Source organism: Oryx dammah, unplaced genomic scaffold, assembly GCF_014754425.2.
Source record: "Oryx dammah isolate SB20612 unplaced genomic scaffold, SCBI_Odam_1.1 HiC_scaffold_26, whole genome shotgun sequence".
NCBI classification, from domain to species: Eukaryota; Metazoa; Chordata; class Mammalia; order Artiodactyla; family Bovidae; genus Oryx; species Oryx dammah.
Window position 1 is genome coordinate 11,121,817 of NW_024070210.1, and position 20,265 is coordinate 11,142,081.

General features: G+C 39.5%; 1 protein-coding gene across 1 annotated transcript in view; it reads left to right on the top strand.

Annotated features, from left to right (window-relative positions):
- Positions 1 to 20,265, top strand: part of CEP128 (centrosomal protein 128) — a 73,633-nt gene that overhangs the window by 22,126 nt on the left and 31,242 nt on the right. The window lies entirely within an intron of this gene.

Here is a 20,265-nt window from a genome sequence, read left to right on the forward strand (position 1 = left end):
AGAAGAGACCAAAATCATATGAAGATGGAGGAATAATAGGATCATGTAGAAGGATGTTGCAATAGGTGACCTAAATTGGCACTATTGCATGACAAGTCAGTTTTCTTATTTTGTTGTCAAAAGTATATCATGAATTGAAGAGTGTGAGAATCTTACCCTTCTCACCAGGTACCACCTTAGCCGGCTGCACTTTCATAGATGCTAGAAGTAGACACGAGACTAAGGACTTAATTACAGCACAGCTGGCCCATGAGCTGCATGTTTGAATCACATCCCTTTGCCTCTCCAGTCCCTCAGACGGGTCCAATGGGCTTGCTCATGCAGTGAACTTGTGTTATAGCTGAGGAACCCTGAGCTTATGTGACCCCAGTCTTATAAAAGGAGCTACAAGAAATTCTCAGAGAAGGAAGTAGCAACTGACTCCAGTATTCTTGCCTAGAGAATCCCATGGACAGAGGAGCCTAGCAGGCTGCAGTCCATGGGATCACAAAGAGTTGGACACGAATTAGTGACTGAACAAAAAGAAGTTCTACCCAACCTTTGTCTAAGAGGAAGATACTGTCTCATTTTCCAAGTCTGTTTGCTATACAAACATTCTTGAAAAGCTATTCTGGGACAAAAGCCATCATAAGATCTGTAGCAATGTCATAGAGAAGTACCTTCCATCAAAATACTGTATTATCTTTCAATAAGAAGTTTCATAGTCTTTTTCATTATGATTATTATCACTTTTATTGGATGCAGATAGAGAATTCAGAATTTATTTCCTCCAAAAAGAGCAAATGAAGAAACTGACAGAGGAAGACATTTCACAGCTATTAGATGAATCAGACGATTAATATAAAGGGACAGACAGCAGCATTCTAGATCCTAATGATGATGGTGAAATTGACTGTATAAACAAAAGTCAGATTGTGAGTCTTCAAATGATAATATGCTATATGATTTTGTTTTGCAAACTTAGGAATCAGTGCATGAACAGTATAGTTTTTAAGGACAAAAAGGAAATAGGGTACTCTTAATCCAGTTAGTTATTCAACAGAATGGACTTCATCATGCAGTATTTTGTAACAAGAACATTTGCTGAAAGAATGTGTGACAGTACACTTTCGTCTTTAATTATGTTTGTGCAACATAATTTACTTCCTATGGCTCATAAATGGGCAAATACTGAAAGCAGGTTGTATAGACATGTGATGAGAAGGAAAAAGATAATATAGAAATGAAAATCATTGTTGGATTGATCATTCTAACTGATGCTTATAAATCTAAAAAATGAAAAAATCTAGAGTTATCTAGTAAAGAATGCTTTATCAACTTTCTAAAAATTAGAAAATCATATTTTCAGAAGTATTTTGTTTTGAAGAAGAAAGTATAAGAGAGCAAACCAGAAGTAATGGTAAAATAGAACTCATTAGAAGTATATTTGAAATTTGGAATCAGTATTTACAAGATGGTTATTTTTTAGAATCATGAATGACATTTATTCAGTAGTCCATTGCATTCATACCTTCAAAATCAAGAGAACATGTAACATGCTTAACATCTTACTGAAGTTTCTATAACATTTTTTACTGTTTGGTTCTCTAAATTATTTATCAAGTAGCTAAATTATTTTTTTAAACTTCATCTGTGGGGATTGAATTGTACTTGGTGATGACTAATTATTACTAATAAGCTAAAGATTAAGCTCAAGTACATTGCTGTGTTCTGGGATCTGGGAACAAGCTGCCATTCTATATTCCCATCTTCCTGTTTCTTTGTTTTCTGTTTGCTTGTTTTTGTTAAAAGTGAATCTCCTGTGGTTCCCACAGTGTGCAAATTGCAGCTGACTTCAAGCGATATTACCTTAAATTTAATACACCCAGTTTCACTGTCAGTAGACACCTTGTTTGCATCTCCAGAACATTCCTTTAAAGCAGTGGACCCCTGTAAGTTTAAGAGGGAGAGACCCTACCTCTATAAGTAGAGCTCCAGGGGCTTCCCTGGTGGCCCATTGGCTAAGACTCCTCTCTCCCAAAGCAGGGGTTCCATCTCATGTAATTGATGTTACTGTTACCACTTCATAATTATAAGAAGAGTGTGTTCCAGAACTCCTGACACACCCAAATACATGTGACAGGATATGGAATCATTCCCAAATCAAATATAAATTATCTAATCTTTCACACTGCTGCTGCTGCTAAGTCACTTCAGTCGTGTCTGACTGTATGTGACCCCATAAACAGCAGCCCACCAGGCTCTCCTGTCCCTGGGATTCTCCAGGCAAGAACACTGGAATGTGTGTTCCAAAACTCCTCACACACTCATATATGCTTGACAGGATATGGAGTCATTCCCAAATCAAATATAAATTATCTAATCTTCCACACTAGCAACTTTTAAAAGTATCATTGCATATATGTAGTTACTGGATGTCTGAGAAGCAATTACAACACCAAATTGAATAAATATTTACTGTGTAGCTACTATGTAGATTTAAAGAATAGTAAATAAGGTAGAATCCCTATACTTAAAATTTTCCAATTTAAAGGAAAAAGGCAGTTAATGAAAAATCATAAATATTTTCTCTCTATTGCTCTCATTTATTTTCATTCAGGAACCAAAAGAATATTCTTGAACTAAATCTAGTCACCTTTAGCAGAATGAAGTCTGATGTAGTGAAGTCTGTTACAGTTCGAGTTGTACGTGGTTGGGCTGGCCAAAACTCCATTCGGCGTTTTCTATAACACCTTATGGAAAAACCCAAACAAACTTTTTGGCCAGCCCAATACTTAGTAAACACTGTTAGATAAAGGGAAGACTGGATATTCTTTCAAATTGCTGTATAAATAAATGTTGTGAAATCCTGCTTAATTTCCAGATTATTGCATGTTTTCTAAGTTTTTACAACTTACTTTAAATGTCCAAGTCATGTGGTTTTGCCTACTTTGTTTCCTGGCTTTTTTTTTTTTTTTGCTGTTTTTTTGTTTTGTTTTGTCTTGTTTTTTTAATGTGTCTAGTAAAGGTTGCAGAACTCGTTCATTTTAGTTGAGTCTGTTAAAAAAGAAGTGAGGGGAAGGAGCCCAAGTTCAAAATTTCAAATTGTTTTGGCAGGACCAACTCCTTTTCATACTAACCACCAGGCCACAAAGCTTCATTGTTGTCCAGTTGAATGAATGCATGGCTTTCATTGGGAAAAAAGGAAAAAAAAAAAACTTTCTAGCAATTGAAGTTTCAGGAAAACAATTGTTTGTGGCAAATGTCAGATGAATTTTCTCATCAAATAATATTATCACCTGTTATGCCCCCTGGCTTTCATGGTCCATCTTAGCTCAGGTTTGAAAATTCAGAAACTAGAAGAATTTGTTTAAAAATGTATGCTTTTGTTCACGTATACTGTCCTCCTCTCTTGTCCTTCTTCTGTTCAGCCATTCAGGCCATACCTTCACAGAGCTTCTCAAACATACTTAGAATTCACCTTTAACGTTACTGGTTTAGGTGAGCTGTCTGCCAAAATGTATTGCTGTCACTTCGAATTATTGGTACTTAAGTGTGGCCTGGCAGTTGGGTCTCCTTAAGAGAGAGCTCTGTTGAATTTTCGATAGTTTTAAAATATTCTAGATAGTCTGTGCTTCTGTCTGCTTTGGCAGCAGTTGGCCAGGGAAAGTGCTTTGTACAAGATTCAAAAGAGTATTTCTAAGTGTTCAGAAAAGGATTAATTATGAAAGCAAACTTTAAAAAGTATAGGCAGAGTTGATCTCAGTTACTTTTGAATTAAGTCGCAAAGCCACAATGATAAAAATAAAATACTTTGCCTGATTTCTATTTAGATCTGATCTGTCTGTCACCAGAAACTCATCCATATAGGAGGATTAACTGTTCACATGCACTTTCAACATCCAAGTGCTGTGTGGGGACTAATGGAAAATGATTAATTTGTTTTGTCATTCTTCTTTAGAGCACCAGGTTGGGGGAGTGGGGGACACATCTCTTTGAAAGAAAATAACCCTTTAATTTGAGAACAGAGAAGATTAATTATGTTCACCTCACCAAGGAGCTTTTAAGTAAATTAGCCTGGACCCTACCTCAGCCAGAACAGTTATCATCCCTTATCAGTGTTCCCTATCCAGACCCTCTGCTCTGTGTTAAATATGGAAGAAGCAAATGTGATTGCCTGCCTTAGCATGTGTTGAGGCCTTGGGGTGAGGGCTTGGTATCGGTCAGGGAAATGATTAGCTTTTCTTAGAATCTGCCGGCATTCAGGGTCATCATGGCCTCCTGAGACAAGCCCTGTCAGCTCATCCAGGGGAGACAGGTTGCTGTTGACATCCTGCTGCTGCTGCTGCTAAGTCGCTTCAGTCGTGTCCGATTCTGTGTGACCACATAGACAGCAGCCCACCAGGCTCCCCCGTCCCTGGGATTCTCCAGGCAAGAACACTGGAGTGGGTTGCCATTTCCTTCTCCAATGCGTGAAAGTGAAATGTGAAAGTGAAGTCGCTCAGTCGTGTCCGACTAGTAGCGAGCCCATGGACTGCAGCCTACCAGGCTCCTCTGTCCATGGGATTTTCCAGGCAAGAGTACTGGAGTGGGGTGCCATTTCCTTCTCCAATGCATGAAAGTGAAAAGGGAAAGTGAAGTTGCTCAGTCATGTCCGACTTAGCGACCCCATGGACTGCAGCCTACCAGGCTCCTCCATCCGTGGGATTTTCCAGGCAAGAGTACTGGAGTGGGGTGCCAATGCATTCTCCTACATTTCCTTATTAAGATCTTACTAGGTCCACAGAGGATTTTATTCTCATCTTCTTCTCTTTAACTGTCTGGACCATTTAACTCAACTCTACTGTACATCATTTTTCTTCTTTTTCTTTTTTTTTTTAATTTTGAGTCTGTGTAAAAAGAGTCTCTGTCCTTCACAAACTCACATTTTAAGTTGTATTTAAAAAAATAATGTGCACTATAAATATATTTCCATTTATAAGTTATGAATGAGTCTATATTAATCTTTGTGCTGAGATGTCCACCCCTCCCCCCATAAAACTAAAATCTGTTGTATACAATAGCAAATATTCAGCACTGGAAATATAGGGAAGAATATTTGTTGTTGTACAGTTGCTAAGTCATGTACAACTCTTTGCAACCCCACGAACTGCAATATTCCAGGCTTCCCTGTTCTTCACCATCTCCCAGAGCTTGCTTAAACTCATGTGCATTGAGTCAGTGATGCCATCCAACCATCTCATCCCCTGTTGTCACCTTCTCCACCCACCTTCAGTCATTCCCAGCATCAGGGTCTTTTCCATTGAGTCAGTTCTTCACATCAGGTGGCCAAAGTATTGGAGTTTCAGCTTCAACATCAGTCCTTCCAATGAATATTCAGGATGATTTCCTTTAGGATTGACTGGTTTGATCTCCTTGCTGTCCAAGGGACTCTCAAGAGAAGAATATAAGCCTTTAAGAAACTTGCTGTCTACTGAAAAGAACAAATAAACACTCAGGAAAGAATTGGACAGGTGATAGGAGGCATGTGTGTGTATAGGAAGCACTGAGGATGAGCACCTAACCCACACGTTAGAGGAGATGTCCACAGAATAATAACTAGTATTATCATTGTAACAATAACTAGTATTTTTTTTTTATTGAAATATAATTGCTTCACAATGTTGCATTAGTCTCTGCTGTCCCCTGAAGTGAATCAGTCTGTATACATATAGCCCTTCCCTCTTGGACCTTCCTCCCTCATATCCACCCCCACCCCACCCATCTAGGTCATCAGAGAGCTCCCTGAGTGCTTACCATTGATGCTGATACTTTGGCCAATACTTGATATCCGATACTTTGGCCACCTGATGCGAAGAGCCGACTCATTTGTAAAGACCCTGATGCTGGGAAAGATTGAAGGTGGGAGGAGAAGGGGACAACAGAGGACGAGATGGTTGGATGGCATCACTGACTCAATGGACATGAGTTTGGATAAACTGCGGCAGTTGGTGATGAACAGGGAAGCCTGGTGTGCTACAGTTCATGGGGTCGCAAAGAGCCAGACGTGACTGAGTGACTGAACTGAACTGAGCTGATTGATGCTGAAAGGGCGGCCTCTCTGTGCCAGTGCCAAATCAAATCTCAGACATGGAGTTTCAGGTGAGGTAGGAAAAGATAGCTTTATTGTTTTGCCAGGCAAAAGGTGGCATAGCAGGTTCATGCCCCCCAAATCTGTGTCTCTGCCTGGGAGCATCTGATGAGGACCTTGAAAACAGTACTTCAAGGGTGGAGTAGCTGACAGGATTAAGGATGTGCAGGGAAGGTCCTGGAAGCTGGAGTCTTGCCAACAAGAATTGTGGGAGACAAGAGGCTTCTCTGCCCAGGGCCCTACCTCTCCAGATCTCCCACCCCCGCTGCCACTAGTGCCTCTCCCCATTCTAAGTACTTCGCATGTGTTAATATATTTGACCCTTAAAATAGTCCTGCACTATGAGGGTTCTTATTATACCTGTTGATAGATGAAGAAACAGTTCCAGTGCACATGGGTCAGGAACTTCCATAGGCACCCGTGGCCAGTAAGAAACTAAACCAGGGTTTCAACTCAGACTGCTTGAGAGCCCATTCTTCTAACTGCCATGCTAGAGAAGCTGACCAAGTCAAGTCTTGCAGGAGAATCCGTGACCTAACTTCAGCAGTGTGTAGAGAATATTCCAGACAGATGGGTCTTCCTTTTGTCAACTGGAAAAAGCAAAAACAAAGCGCACAACCCAAAAGTTGAGAAATATGTTTTCTTTGGTGATCTTATTAAAAAACAGAGACATTACTTTGTCAACAAAGGTCCATCTAGTAAAGGCTATGGTTTTTCCACTGGTCATGTATGGATGTGAGAGTTGGACTGTGAAGAAAGCTGAGCGCCAAAGAATTGATGCTTTTGAACTGTGGTGTTGGAGAAGACTCTTGAGAGTCCCTTGGACTGCAAGGAGATCCAACGAGTCCATCCTAAAGGAGGTCAGTCCTGGGTGTTCATTGGAAGGACTAATGTTGAGGCTGAAACTCCAGTATTTTGGCAACCTGATGCAAAGAGCTGACTCATTTGAAAAGACCCTGATGTTGGGAAAGATTGAGGGCAGGAGGAGAAGGGGATGACAGAAGATGAGATGGTTGGATGGCATCACCATCTCAATGGACATGAGTTTTGGTGGACTCCGGGAGTTGGTGAGGGATAGGGAGGCCTGGCATGCTGCTATTCATGTGGTCGCAAAGAGTCGGACACGACTGAGCGACTGAACTGAACTGGGAACTATATAATCGGAATATAGACCGTCCGCTCTGAGGAAGCCAGGATATTGACATATAGAAATTTTTGCTGAAAAAAAAGAAATGTAGTCAAACATCAAAAGTTAATTATTTTAGTGATTTTCTATGTATGGGAAGAGGCATGAGTGTGGGTTCATTGAAGTTATTCCTTAGACATGTGTCTTAGCTGTCTAGGGCCAGTATCCTGTTTCTCTCCATCCTGAATTCCCTTCAGGGCACTCCATTGGAGCTGGTTGCAGTGGCTGATGGCAGATTGCATTCGTTATTTACCGCAATGGCAGTAATCACACAGAAACTTTGACAGATGGAAAAATATGGAATAATATTTATGATAATAGAACCAGAAGCTAATTAACAGCATCTAGATGGAGAAGGAAATGGCAACCCACTCCAGTATTCTTGCCTGGAGAATCCCACGGACGGAGGAGCTTGGTAAGCTACAGTCGTCCACGGGGTCGCAAAGGGTCGGATATGACTGAGTGACTTCACATACAGATGAGGAAAAAACTGTAAAGTCTTTTTTCTGTTTTATTTTTATTTTTATTTTTTTAGTTAGGACAGTTACAAAATGAACAAAGAAAAAAAGCAAGTTCTTTGCCTGCTTTTGGTAGTATCTGTTCTAAAAATATAAAATGACAAATATGTGGAGTGATAATTTGATGGGGCAAACACACAAGAACACAAAGATGTCTTTCTTCCTGTTTTCCTCATGCAATCATTAGCTTTTCTTTCTGCCACAGAAGAGTGAAAATTTTTCCACCCCACAGATATTCTTAGGGAAACAGTAATCCCTATATGGTTTTCTCCTTATTTTACTTTCTCTTTATATAAAACTATTCTTCACACTCTTTCTAACCTTTTAAGCTCTCCACCTACTATGGGAAGAAGGGAAAGCAATAGCAGACTAAATCTAGAGCTAGAAAAGTTCTTGAGATTGTTAGATCCCACTTTCCCATTTTCATGACTTGAAAACTGAGGCCCACGGGTTAAACAGTTTTCCCAGGTTCATATAACCTATAGTGGCAAACCTGAGATAGAGCTTTTATCTCATTGCTTATCAGTGATCTTTTCCACTGTGCCTGGCTGTCCTCAAGTAGAAGGCTACTAGAAATAAAAATATTATCTAATTCGTCTAAATAACCTAGCATTACAACAGAAACCATTTTGCGAACTTAGGACATTTTCAGAAGTTTATGTTCAGAGTACATGTTTTTGAGATGTAAGAGTGTTTGGGATAAATCGAGAGCCTTTGGTATGGCCTTCTGGTGATTCAGTGCATTCTAGTAAATTTCTCAGGCACCTCCACCCACATTGCACCCCTGAGGAGGTCTGAGAGTTTCCACTGCCTAGCAGGTCCCTGAGCCGGGGAGTGAGGTGCCTCAGCCCCTTCTCACGATGCTCCCAGACTCTACTTGTTCTTCCCTTGCTCGGGGCTGAGGAGCCCGCACTTTGCAAACAGCATCAGAGGTTCCGTTTGGAGCATGTTACCCCTCTGCTCGGAGAAGGAAATGGCAGCCCACTCCAGCATTCTTTCCTGGAGAATCTCAGACAGAAGAGCCTGGAGGGCTACAGTCCATGGGGTCACAAAGAGTCAGACACGACTGAGTAGCTAACACACACACCCCTCTGCTCCAAACCCTCAGAAGACCTTCTGTCTCGTTCAGAATTAAAAGGAAAGACTTCACTGTGCCTCGTAGACTCTTAGATCTTGCCACAGGCTTCTTTGGCCTCGTCTTAGGCTCTCACTCAGCTCACCTGTAGAACAGAGTCCACTATAGACTAGCCTTTAGTAAATGCAGCTAGAATAAAGGTTATAACCCTCCCCTTCATTGCATAAGAGGCATTCATCCCTTCAAATACAAATGCCTTCTGAATACTTTTCTGTGGAAACACTGGGTGAGTTACTGGGGAACGGTGGGGAACAATGGCAAGGTATCCCCGACCTGTGATGCTGACTGCCCAGTGTCCATGCAAACCTTGGTCAGCTAACCACACAAACAGGTATAACGTTAGTACTCACTCAGAGGAGTGCTGCAAAGGAAACGTTCATGACGTACCAGAGAGCTTGTTTGATGAAATCAGTGAAGGCATGGGCACCTTCCCTGAGCAAGGGATGAAAGATAATCACAGTTAACCTGTTCACTTAAGATTTATACTCTTCATTACTAAATAATGTAAATTTTACATTAAACGTATTCAAGTGGAGTTAACGATATGCATGCTGAAGGCTTTAGAGTAAAGGGTAATAATGTGCACAATTTACTCCGTAATGTGTACAAAAAAAAAATTGGGTTAATGGATAGATGTTGGGAAGGATAGATGGATTAATAATAAGGCAAATATAACAGTGTTAACAATAGAATCTAGGTGATCGGTATTTGGGTGATCCCTGTAAATTTCTTTCAGATTTCCTATATGCTTGAAAATGCTCATATTGTTGGGGGGAAAAGGATTAACCAGATAAGGAGACTGGAGGGAACATCCCACCCCACCCCCCACCCCCCTCACCCCGTCCCGGCCCCGAGGGCACAGTATATACAAATGTCACTTACGTACCATTACACTTCCATTACTTTTGTGTTTTGGATGATGTCTGTAGAACAGTAAATATCTTTCTAAATATTGGATGTAGTTTTAATTAATTAAGTTTGCCTTGTTTCTGCTTTGTACTCTGTTGACTGATTTTTATTAGCTGTAATATTAGATTGTCACTGACCTCCTTTTCTCCATTTGAGAATGCTGCAGCTGACAGTACTTCACAGAATCACTTTTTTTGGTTGTTGTTTTAATACTTGCTATTTAGAAAGTCCTTGACAGTTTTCCCTTGTTATCTCTAATTTTCTTGAAGAGATCTCTAGTCTTTCCCATTCTGTTCTTTTCCTCTATTTCTTTGCATTGATCACTGAGGAAGGCTTTCTTATCTCTCCCTGCTATTCTTTCGAACTCTGCATTCAGATGCTTATATCTTTCCTTTTCTTCTTTGCTTTTCACTTCTCTTCTTTCCACAGCTATTTGTAAGGCCTCCTCAGACAGCCATTTTGCTTTTTTGCATGTCTTTTCCATGGGGATGGTCTTGATCCCTGTCTCCTGTGCAATGTCAGGAACCTCCATCCATAGTTCATCAGGCACTCTGTCTATCAGATCTAGTCCCTTAAATCTATTTCTCACTTCCACTGTATAATCATAAGGGATTTGATTTAGGTCATACCTGAATGGTCTAGTGGTTTTCCTTATTTTCTTCAATATAAGTCTGAATTTGGCAATAAGGAGTTCAAGATCTGAGCCACAGTCAGCTCCCAGTCTTGTTTTTATTGGCTGTATAGAGCTTCTCTATCTTTGGCTGCAAAGAATATAATCAATCTGATTTCAGTGTTGACCATCTGGTGATGTCCATGTGTAGAGTCTTCTCCTGTGTTGTTGGAAGAGGGTGTTTGCTATGACCAGTGCGTTCTCTTGGCAAAACTCTATTAGCCTTTGCCCTGCTTCATTCCGTACTCCAAGGCCAAATTTGCCTGTTACTCCAGGTGTTTCTTGACTTCCTACTTTTGCATTCCAGTCCCCTATAATGAAAAGGACATGTTTTTTAGGTGTTAGTTCTACAAGGTCTTGTAGGTCTTCATAGAACTGTTCAACTTCAGCTTCTTCAGCGTTACTGGTTGGGGCATAGGGTTGGATTACAATGATATTGAATGGTTTGCCTTGGAAATGAACAGAGATCCTTCTGTAGTTTTTGAGATTGCATCCAAGTATTGCATTTCAGACTCTTATTTTCCAGCAAAATTGGAAAACTGAGCAGTGGCCACAGGACTGGAAAAGGTCAGTTTTCATTCCAATCCCAAAGAAAGACAATGCCAAAGAATACTCAAACTACCTCACAATTGCACTCATCTCACACGCTAGTAAAGTAATGCTCAAAATTCTCCAAACCAAGCTTCAGCAATACATGAACTGTGAACTTCCAGATGTTCAAGCTGATTTTAGAAAAGGCAGAGGAACCAAAGATCAAATTGCCAACATCTGCTGGATCATGGAAAAAGCAAGAGAGTTCCAGGAAAACATCTATTTCTGCTTTATTGACTATGCCAAAGCCTTTGACAGTGTGGATCACAATAAACTGGAAAATTCTGAAAGAGATGGGAATACCAGACCACCTGACCTGCCTCTTGAGAAACCTATATGCAAATCAGGAAACAACAGTTAGAACTGGACATGGAACAACAGACTGGTTCCAAATAGGAAAAGGAGTACGTCAAGGCTGTATAGTGTCACCCTGCTTATTTAGCTTATATGCAGAGTACATCATGAGAAACACTGGGCTAGAAGAAACACAAGCTAGAATCAAGATTGTTGGGAGAAATATCAATAACCTCAGATATGCATATGACACCACCCTTATGGCAGAAAGTGAAGAGGAACTAAAGAGCCTCTTGATGAAAATGAAAGAGGAGAGTGAAAAAGTTGGCTTAAAGCTCAACATTCAGAAAACAAAGATCATGGCATCTGGTCCCATCACTTCATGAGAAATAGATGGGGAAACAGTGGAAACAGTGACTGACTTTATTTGGGGGGGCTCCAAAATCACTGCAAATGGTGATTGCTGCCATGAAATTAAAAGACACTTACTCCTTGGAAGGAAAGTTATGACCAACCTAGATAGCATATTCAAAAGCAGAGACATTACTTTGCCAACAAAGGTCCATCTAGTCAAGGCTTTGGTTTTTCCAGTAGTCATATATGGCTGTGAGAGTTGGACTGTGAAGAAAGCTGAGTGCTGAAGAATTGATGCTTTTGAACTGTGGTGCTGGAGAAGACTCTTGAAAGTGCCTTGGACTACAAGGAGATGCAACCAGTCCATCCTAAAGGAGATCAGTCCTGGGTGTTCATTGGAAGGACTGACAGTGAAGCTGAAACTCCAATACTTTGGCTATCTCATGCAAAGAGTTGACTCATTGGAAAAGATCCTGATGCTGGGAGGGATTGGGGGCAGGAGGAGAAGGGGACAACAGAGGATGAGATGGCTTGATGGCATCACCGACTCCATGGACATGAGTTTGGGTAAACTCTGGGAGTTGGTGATGGACAGGGAGGCCTGGTGTGCTGCGATTCATGTGGTTGCAAAGAGTCGGACACAACTGAGCGACTGAACTGAACTGAAATGAACTGAACTGAACTGATAGTTTTCAATGCACTTTCACATTCATGCTTCCTTAATAGTCACAGTTACCCTCTGAGTGTGGGATAATAGAGATCATCATTGTGTATGCCCATTTTGCAAATAAAAGATTGAAGGTTAGAAGGGCAGGGCAGGAATTCTCTGGTGGTCCAATGGTTAGGGCTCCGAGCTTTCACTACTGAGGGTGTGGATTCGATCCCTGGTGGGACAACTAAGATCCACAAGGTGCACGGCGTGGCAAAAAAAAGAAAACTGAAAAAGAAGGGCAGGGGAAAGTGATACTCCTCAGACCACAAAATACAGGTAATGTTATTGAAACTATGCTGCTCCACAAATAAGGCAGACTGACTTCTGATGCAGCATCCCTTCCACCTCACCACTGTCCTCCAAACACATGACTGGGACCAGTACATCCATAAGCACAGTTTCTTAACCTGCCAGCTTAAGTAGAAATTGCTAAACTCAGTCTCTTTCAGGAAACCCTTGCTTATACTATTTGCCCATTATTAACATGCAATCACATTTTGGGGGCAAACATTCTCAAATTTCTTTCCTTTGTTGAGTACATTTAGTTTTAGTTTTAAGGAATAAAGTGACTTCATAAATGAAAATGTGGACTGCAAGACCCTCCTCGTTATAGACTGGTTGTGAGAGCCTGATTCATCACCTAGCCTACAGAGAACACTAAACTTGTCCTCTTTATTCTTTGTATCTTGTTCTTTTATATCAAGAGTGGCAGGAAAAAATATTTAAAGAGGGGCTCTGGAGCAAAAGAGAGATGTTTATTCCTTCTGACTTCCTTTCTCCTTTGACTCATTCTTGATGTTCTCTTATTGGGAAAAAAAAAATCCCCGAATTAAGATAACAATAAGATCATGTGTTGACTATAACTCATAATTTGGTTATATCTAGAAATCAATAATCTAGAATGACAGTTTTTTATTGGTCTTCACTGAAAAAAATTATTGTGGATGAGATTTGGAAAATACCTAGACCATCTTCTTTTCAAATTTTCCAGTAAAGATATGCTACCTATTCTCCTATTTCATAAATTTGTGCTTTTAAAGGAAATCTACCACGTTTGATTAGAATGATATTATATGAAGACAAATAGAATTTGTTACTGACAAAAGTTCTGGGTTTTAAATCAAATATAATAACTGATGTTAAATTGCCACATTAAGCTGATGTTTTGTTTTACCAAGCCTGTGTACCCTCTAATCCCAAGACACATGTAAACATTTCTAAGTGGGTGTCCAATTTTGAAATCCTGTTAAAGTGAAGCCGAATCCGGCCTCTGTACCCAGGCACCAAATTAAATCTTAGACACACAGTTTTGGCTGAAGTAGAAAAGAAGAGCTTTATTGCTTTACCCGGCCCAGAAAAGCCACAGCGGGCTAATGCCCTCGAAGCTGTGTATCCCAACCTGGAGGTATAGTAAAAAAGTTTTACAGTAATGGTTCAAGAGGACATGGTCAGCTCGTGGACATTCTTCTGATTGGTTGGTGGTGAGGTAGGTGGGAGTCAGCACCATCAACCTTCTGGTTCCCAGTGGTCTGGGTAGCAGACTGCCTTGTGGGGAGTTCAGTATCTGCAAAACAGCTCCACTGTTGTGTATCCCTTGTGAGGGAAACTGGACTTTGCCCAAGGCTGCCCTACTGTTTGGGGTTTTTTTTTTTTTTTTTGACTTTCATGTCTTAGCATCCCCTTCCTTCCCTAATTAGCAACTGTTTGAACCTGCTCCTTAGGACACTGAGAAGGTTATAGTAGTTTGGTAGTTTAAGTTGCTAAGTCACCCCTGACTCTTGCGACCTCATGGACTCTAGCCCGCCAGGCTCTGGTGTTCATGGGATTTTCCAGGGAAAAGTACCAGAATGGGTTTGCTCTTTCCTTCTCCAAGGGATCTTCCAGACCCAGGAATTGAACCTGGGTCTCCTGCATCACAAGCGGATTCCTGCATTGCAGACAGATTCTTTACTGACTAAGCTACAGGGGAAGCCTCATGGAGGCTGAATAAAGCCTATCTTCTATAATTAAGAAATGGGGGCGACTCAGAGGCTCTTGTGCTCAGGAGTCCCACAGGGTTCCACTTGGTATCAAAAGTACACAATCTAGAAATAAAGGACTCCTCTGATATTCCAAAGAATCCGCACAACTTTGAGCATTGGGGCTCTTTGAAGGACATATATCTACAAAATGACTTTACCAGCCTGTTTTCTGCTACTTTTTCGCTTGGTTCCAACAAGTGTCCTACAGTTTGGGTGAAAAGAGGACCCTGTGAAGCAGATACAGCTGTGCTGGGTTGAGTCCCGCAAGTGAAAAAGGCAGACAGTCTCTTCTCTTCATGATCTCAGTCTTCCTCTCCTTCCAACTTGTTTACGCAGGTCCTTTTACCACTTTCAGCCGTTTGTCAAGAAAAGTTTTTCAGTGGGTCTCTTTCCAAATGAAACTTCATTGCATTTTTGAACCCCAATAAACTGCTTCATAACCTCTTTTACTTAATATCTGTATAGTGCCAGAAGTGCACACACATTTTTAAAGTAAAAATATAGATACTATATCCTTTATCATCTGAACCTCAAAACGTGTGATTTCAATAGCCCTATAAGAAAATTGTGGTTGTTATATGTTAATAAGAAAATAGACACATGGAGTTTTACGAAGAAAAGTATATTTGCTAAAATATACCTATTAAATCTGTTTTGTAAGCTTTGTCTACGGGAGACAGGAATCTTAAGAATTGCAGTGAAGCTCCTGTCTAGTTTCTAATAACTGCTACTTATGTTGTCATGCTGTATTATCCAATTTCCCTGAAGTCTGAAGCAGAGGAATGCCTGAAGAAAAATATTCTCTGCACCAGTACAAACCGTTCAGCTCCATAGCAGTTTGGTGTGTGTTGAAGCTTTTGGAATAGTACAATTGCCAGCTGATTCATGGCCCTTTCCAACAGATATCTAAACAAGCCTGTAGGTGCAAAAGCCAGAAGACGTAACAGACAGGATTTCTGAATTTCACTGTTGTTTCTACCACTGGATCTTACCCTTAGTCTAGAAAAAAATAAATGAAACAGCAGACTTTTGCTTCTAGGTTTTTAATGTAGAGGCCAGGATTCAGTAGGTTGATTAGAACATGGTAACTCTGCCTTTGTCTTCAGGCGGCCAACATTTATTAAAACATCTCTTGTGGGCAGTTTGTGTGTTATACTAGTATTAGATGTTACAAAAAAGAAAAGGAAATGTTAGTATCATAAAACTCAATCTCATACCTAACATACTTTAATCAACAGAAAAAATGTCCCGACCCCTTGTGTGTGTGTGTATGTATTGGATGCATGGTTTTAAGCACAGACGCTTCAGAACTGACAAAATGAAATTCTTCCTGGGTTCAAGTTCTCCAAGGACATATCTTCAGAATTCTAGCTGCTAAGAGTTGATGGCTAGCACGGGATTAGGAATTTACTTAAAGCACATACTGTTAACAGCTTTGGGCTGTTCTCCTTTTCAATTGGTGATTTACCATGAAAATAGACTACTTGGGTTTACATAACAATTTTGCCACTGTGTGAGTGACTGTAGGGTTACTTACACTTTGCTCCTCAGTTGCTTCATCTGCAAAGTGGGGAAAACAGTATCTACATTATATGGTGGTATGAGGATCAAGAATTGTATTGTAAAACTGAATTACATTTGTATAGTTCAGTTTTTAATTGTCCTACTACATAGAAGTAGGTAAACTGATCATTTGCTTCCTAGGCCAGTGGAAGTCCAGCTTCTTAAACCTCTGAGATAAACCACATACTATATTCCTTGTGTTGTATTGATCTGTACGAAATGGAGTCTTAGTTCTGAATTTCTGTTTGTTTTCAAATTTGATACGAAATTTAGTATCTTGTAACATTTTAAAAAGAGAAATAATCTTTAAACCCCTCTATGATTGTCTGATTTAGTTTTTCTGGGAAATTGGTTTCAGGAAATTAAAAGACGGGTTAAGGACCTGTCATTTGCTAGTGCCATCATTAGAACTTGAGAAGTTGTTTCCTTAATCCTACCAGAAAAGACTTATCTGTGCCCTTTAAAGCATTCAACTATGTAAGGCAGAAATAATTAACCAACTTAAAAAATAAAAAGCTTCCCTGACTCTCCGTGAGGTGTTTTGCCCTAAGAGCTAGCAGGCTGTAGGCCCTCATAGTATCTCTAAAATCCAACAAACCCTGGTTAGACTTCCCATCTGCTATGACTTCTTGTCTCTCTAGCACAGTAAACTTTTGGGGGAAGGTGAACTTGAAATGCCATGTAATGTGACAAGACCCTAATCACAGAGTCCCAGCCAGCCTCACGTTAAAAAACAAAACAAAATATAGAGTTCGAATGTGAATGTGAATACTCTTAAGTCTGTATTTGAAAGTGGTAGGTTTAAGCACACTTACATGCATAGAGAGAGAGAAGGACAAAAAATAAATGTGCTCCCCAGTACCACTCAGTCGTAAAATTATGAGACCTGAGATGCCTGCAGGCCTGGTCTCATTATCTTCATTACTTCATATCTTATTGTTGCAGATGACTTAAAAATCTCAGCATCTGTACGTGTAATTTCCTTAAAATAAATGCAGTTATTTTTTTTATTTGTTCTTACATCTTTTGCATATGCATATTCTCCTTCCAGAAAATTAAAAGTTCCTGCAGAACAGAAAGTGTGCTGTCTACGTCTTATGAATTTTTCTGTTACCTAGATAATACATTTGGTGTTAATCGATTGACTAGAAAGAGATAAAGAGAAAGACGTGTGTACCAGAAAATATTTCTGATATTGAATGAGATATTGCAAAACAACCCATAAATGGAATATAAAATAATCACAACTGAAAAAGATGAAGAGAAAGTATGAAGATGTTAACTGAGACACAGGAGGTTGGGGATGGAAGTAGAAAAATAACTGTATGTAAGAAGGAGCCAAGCAATTTTTTTAAGATTGAAGGTTTACTCAAAAAAAGTCACCATTTGAATAAGTACCCCCAAACATAATCAAATAGTCAAAATAAACTAGTACGTGTAAACATGCAACAAAAAAAATCTTTTTCATGCATCACTTGGTTGATTGAAAATTCTAAGCAAAAATATTTACATAACCTACTGGTTTTACAGTAGGGAAAAGATTATTTGCTTATTTTAAGATCACAATGAGTTTAACATATTAATATTTAACCCAAGTTTAGAGCATCACTTTTGAGTGAGAAAAATTATGAGATGAAAAAATGAAAGTTTTTAAACAACAAGTTGTACTAAAGCTATTATTTATGAAGAAGAGTTTATCCATTGCATAAAATTCTGCTTTAAAATCACCATGGCATTGATTTGTATTTTACTATTCAAGGGCCAATATAATTCTTGAAGAAAGCTATAATTTTACTATTTAAATGAATGTAGCATATATGGTGGCTAAAACTACTAGTTCTCCTAAATCTACATGTGAGGGACTACGCTAAGAAACGTGTCATTTTTTTTTTTTTTTTTTTAGTGAAATACAGTTCATTAGCAATGCTGTGTTGATTTCTTATGTACAACATACTGTGATCCAGCTATAAATGTATGTACAGTCTTTTTTATATTTTTTCCATTATAATTTATCTCAGGATATTGAATAGAGTTCTCCGTGCTGTCCAATAGGACCTTGTTTATGAATTCCAGGTGTAATAGTCCACATCTACTAACTTCAGACTTACAGGCCATCCCTTTCTGCTCCCTCCCCTGGCAACAAGAAGACTGTTGTCTGTTGTCTGTGAGTCTAAGAAACATGTTTTGATGAATCCGTCCTACACATGAAAACATTAAATGAAGCCGTTTAAAATGCATGGTGGTTTAAGTTGAGCACGTGCTACAAAAAGACTAACAATAGTACAAGTTAAGGGGAAGGAACAAAATACTTAAGTCCTTTAAGTGGAACTTGGAAAGGAAGTTTAAGTAGAACTTGAAAAGTTAAGAAAGTGACAAAACAGCATTTACAACTTAACAATTTCGAAAAAGCGAAGTAAGGATGTTTCCACTCTTCTCTCAAAAATCACATTAGAAAAATGCAAATATGAAGACACAGAAGCAGTAGATTACACATTGATAACTAGAAGACATCTATAACTCCAAAGAAGATAGGGCAAAATGACTCATAACAATAAAGAGGGTAAAAATGACTCTTAACATGCCTGTCAAGGGGAGAGCTTTGGAAGGCAGATTTTATTCAGCCTGTAGAATTTCAGAAAGGTTTTTGAGCTGGTGGTACTTTTTTATTGCAGAAGGAAAGAGTGGAAATAAGGACATTGGAAGTGTCTTCAAGGAAGAGTTAGAGCCTCCAAACTGTCTCCATCCGTACCTCTCCACACACCTTTCAGGGAGCCATAAGGGTATACTCTGGAGAAGCGCTGAATTCGAGGTGAAGGCAGAGAGCGGCAGCAGTGTGAGACAAGGATCCAAACAAAAATAAAAGTGGCTCTATCAGATGATGAGAACACCAGTTCCTAACCCTGTCTAGTTCCCAAAAGAAATTGAACTCCCCCTGAGAAAAAACCCTCTTGTACATATAATATGGAGCCTCCTCCCAGTTTAAAAAAAAAAAAAAAAGCCATCTGACCACCTGAGTAGCCTACAGTTTGATTATATAAGCTCAGGTATTTTTGCAACAAGTTATGTGCTATGCATTGGTAACTAACAAACCATGAAATCTTACAGCTTAGCACTGTGCAGTTTGCTTTTTCATGCCCATTACGTTCCAATACAGTGGGTGGCTCTCCTCTGTCTTGTAGTTCTGCCCCCTGGAACATGTGGTCTCCAGGGTCCTTATAGCAGGATCTAAGATGGAAGAGGGAGCACGCAGACTCAACTCTGTCGGTCCAGAAGGGACACTTGTCACTTTCATTCATAATCTGTTGTGCAGATCCGTTCATGTGGGAGACATGGAGGAACACTTGGAACATTGGGTGGTCACTAACTTCTCAACAGCTTTGTGCAAACTTACCTACAGGTCCTTGCAGGCCTCTTTCTTTCCATGTTACAGCCGTGGGGGTTGTTTTTAATTTCATTGAATATTTACAGTTTGTTTTGAATGTAAAAGCTATCTATGTGCCTGCCCTGTGACAGTTAGAATACAGAGGTGTGTATGGTACAGTCGCTAGTCTCAAGGTTATTCTACATTTAACCTCTTAATTCAGTATTGGCTTTGAAATAATTTTCAGGTCGTTCCCTCTTAGTGGTTATATTGGTATGTATAAATCAGTGACTAGCTAATCAAAGAGAGTAGAAGTTATTGATTTGTAATCAACAGGACCTTTTGTCCCTGTGGCAAAATCTTTAATTTCAGATATTTCTTCCAAGTCTTTTGAGAACTTCACTTTTTCTTTTTAACTCAAATTAATTGTTGAAAGCTCTTTTCTTCTTTACAATGGCAACATGTAAGAATCTCTAATGGGCTCTGTAGATAAGTAAATGCAAATTTATCTGTTTCTCATTGTTACCTTGTGATTTATTTCTGATGTGCACTGAAGCAGGTTTGTAAATTAATATGAAATTCTCTATAGAAAGTTTCATAGTGTATCAGTTGAAAGCAGTTATCTAGGAAGAGCTTTGTATCTGAGGCAGTTTGCAAATGTATCTCATATACTTCTTTGAAACTTTTATTTTCTGATTTGAAAACATACATTTATCTTAGAAATACTATTTCTTCTAAGTTGACTCTCTCAATCTACAGCTTGAACTGCTTATGCCAGTGGTACAGACGATTTTTAGTAGTTGGATTCTGAGAGTATTGATCAATTTTTTATAATGTTTTCT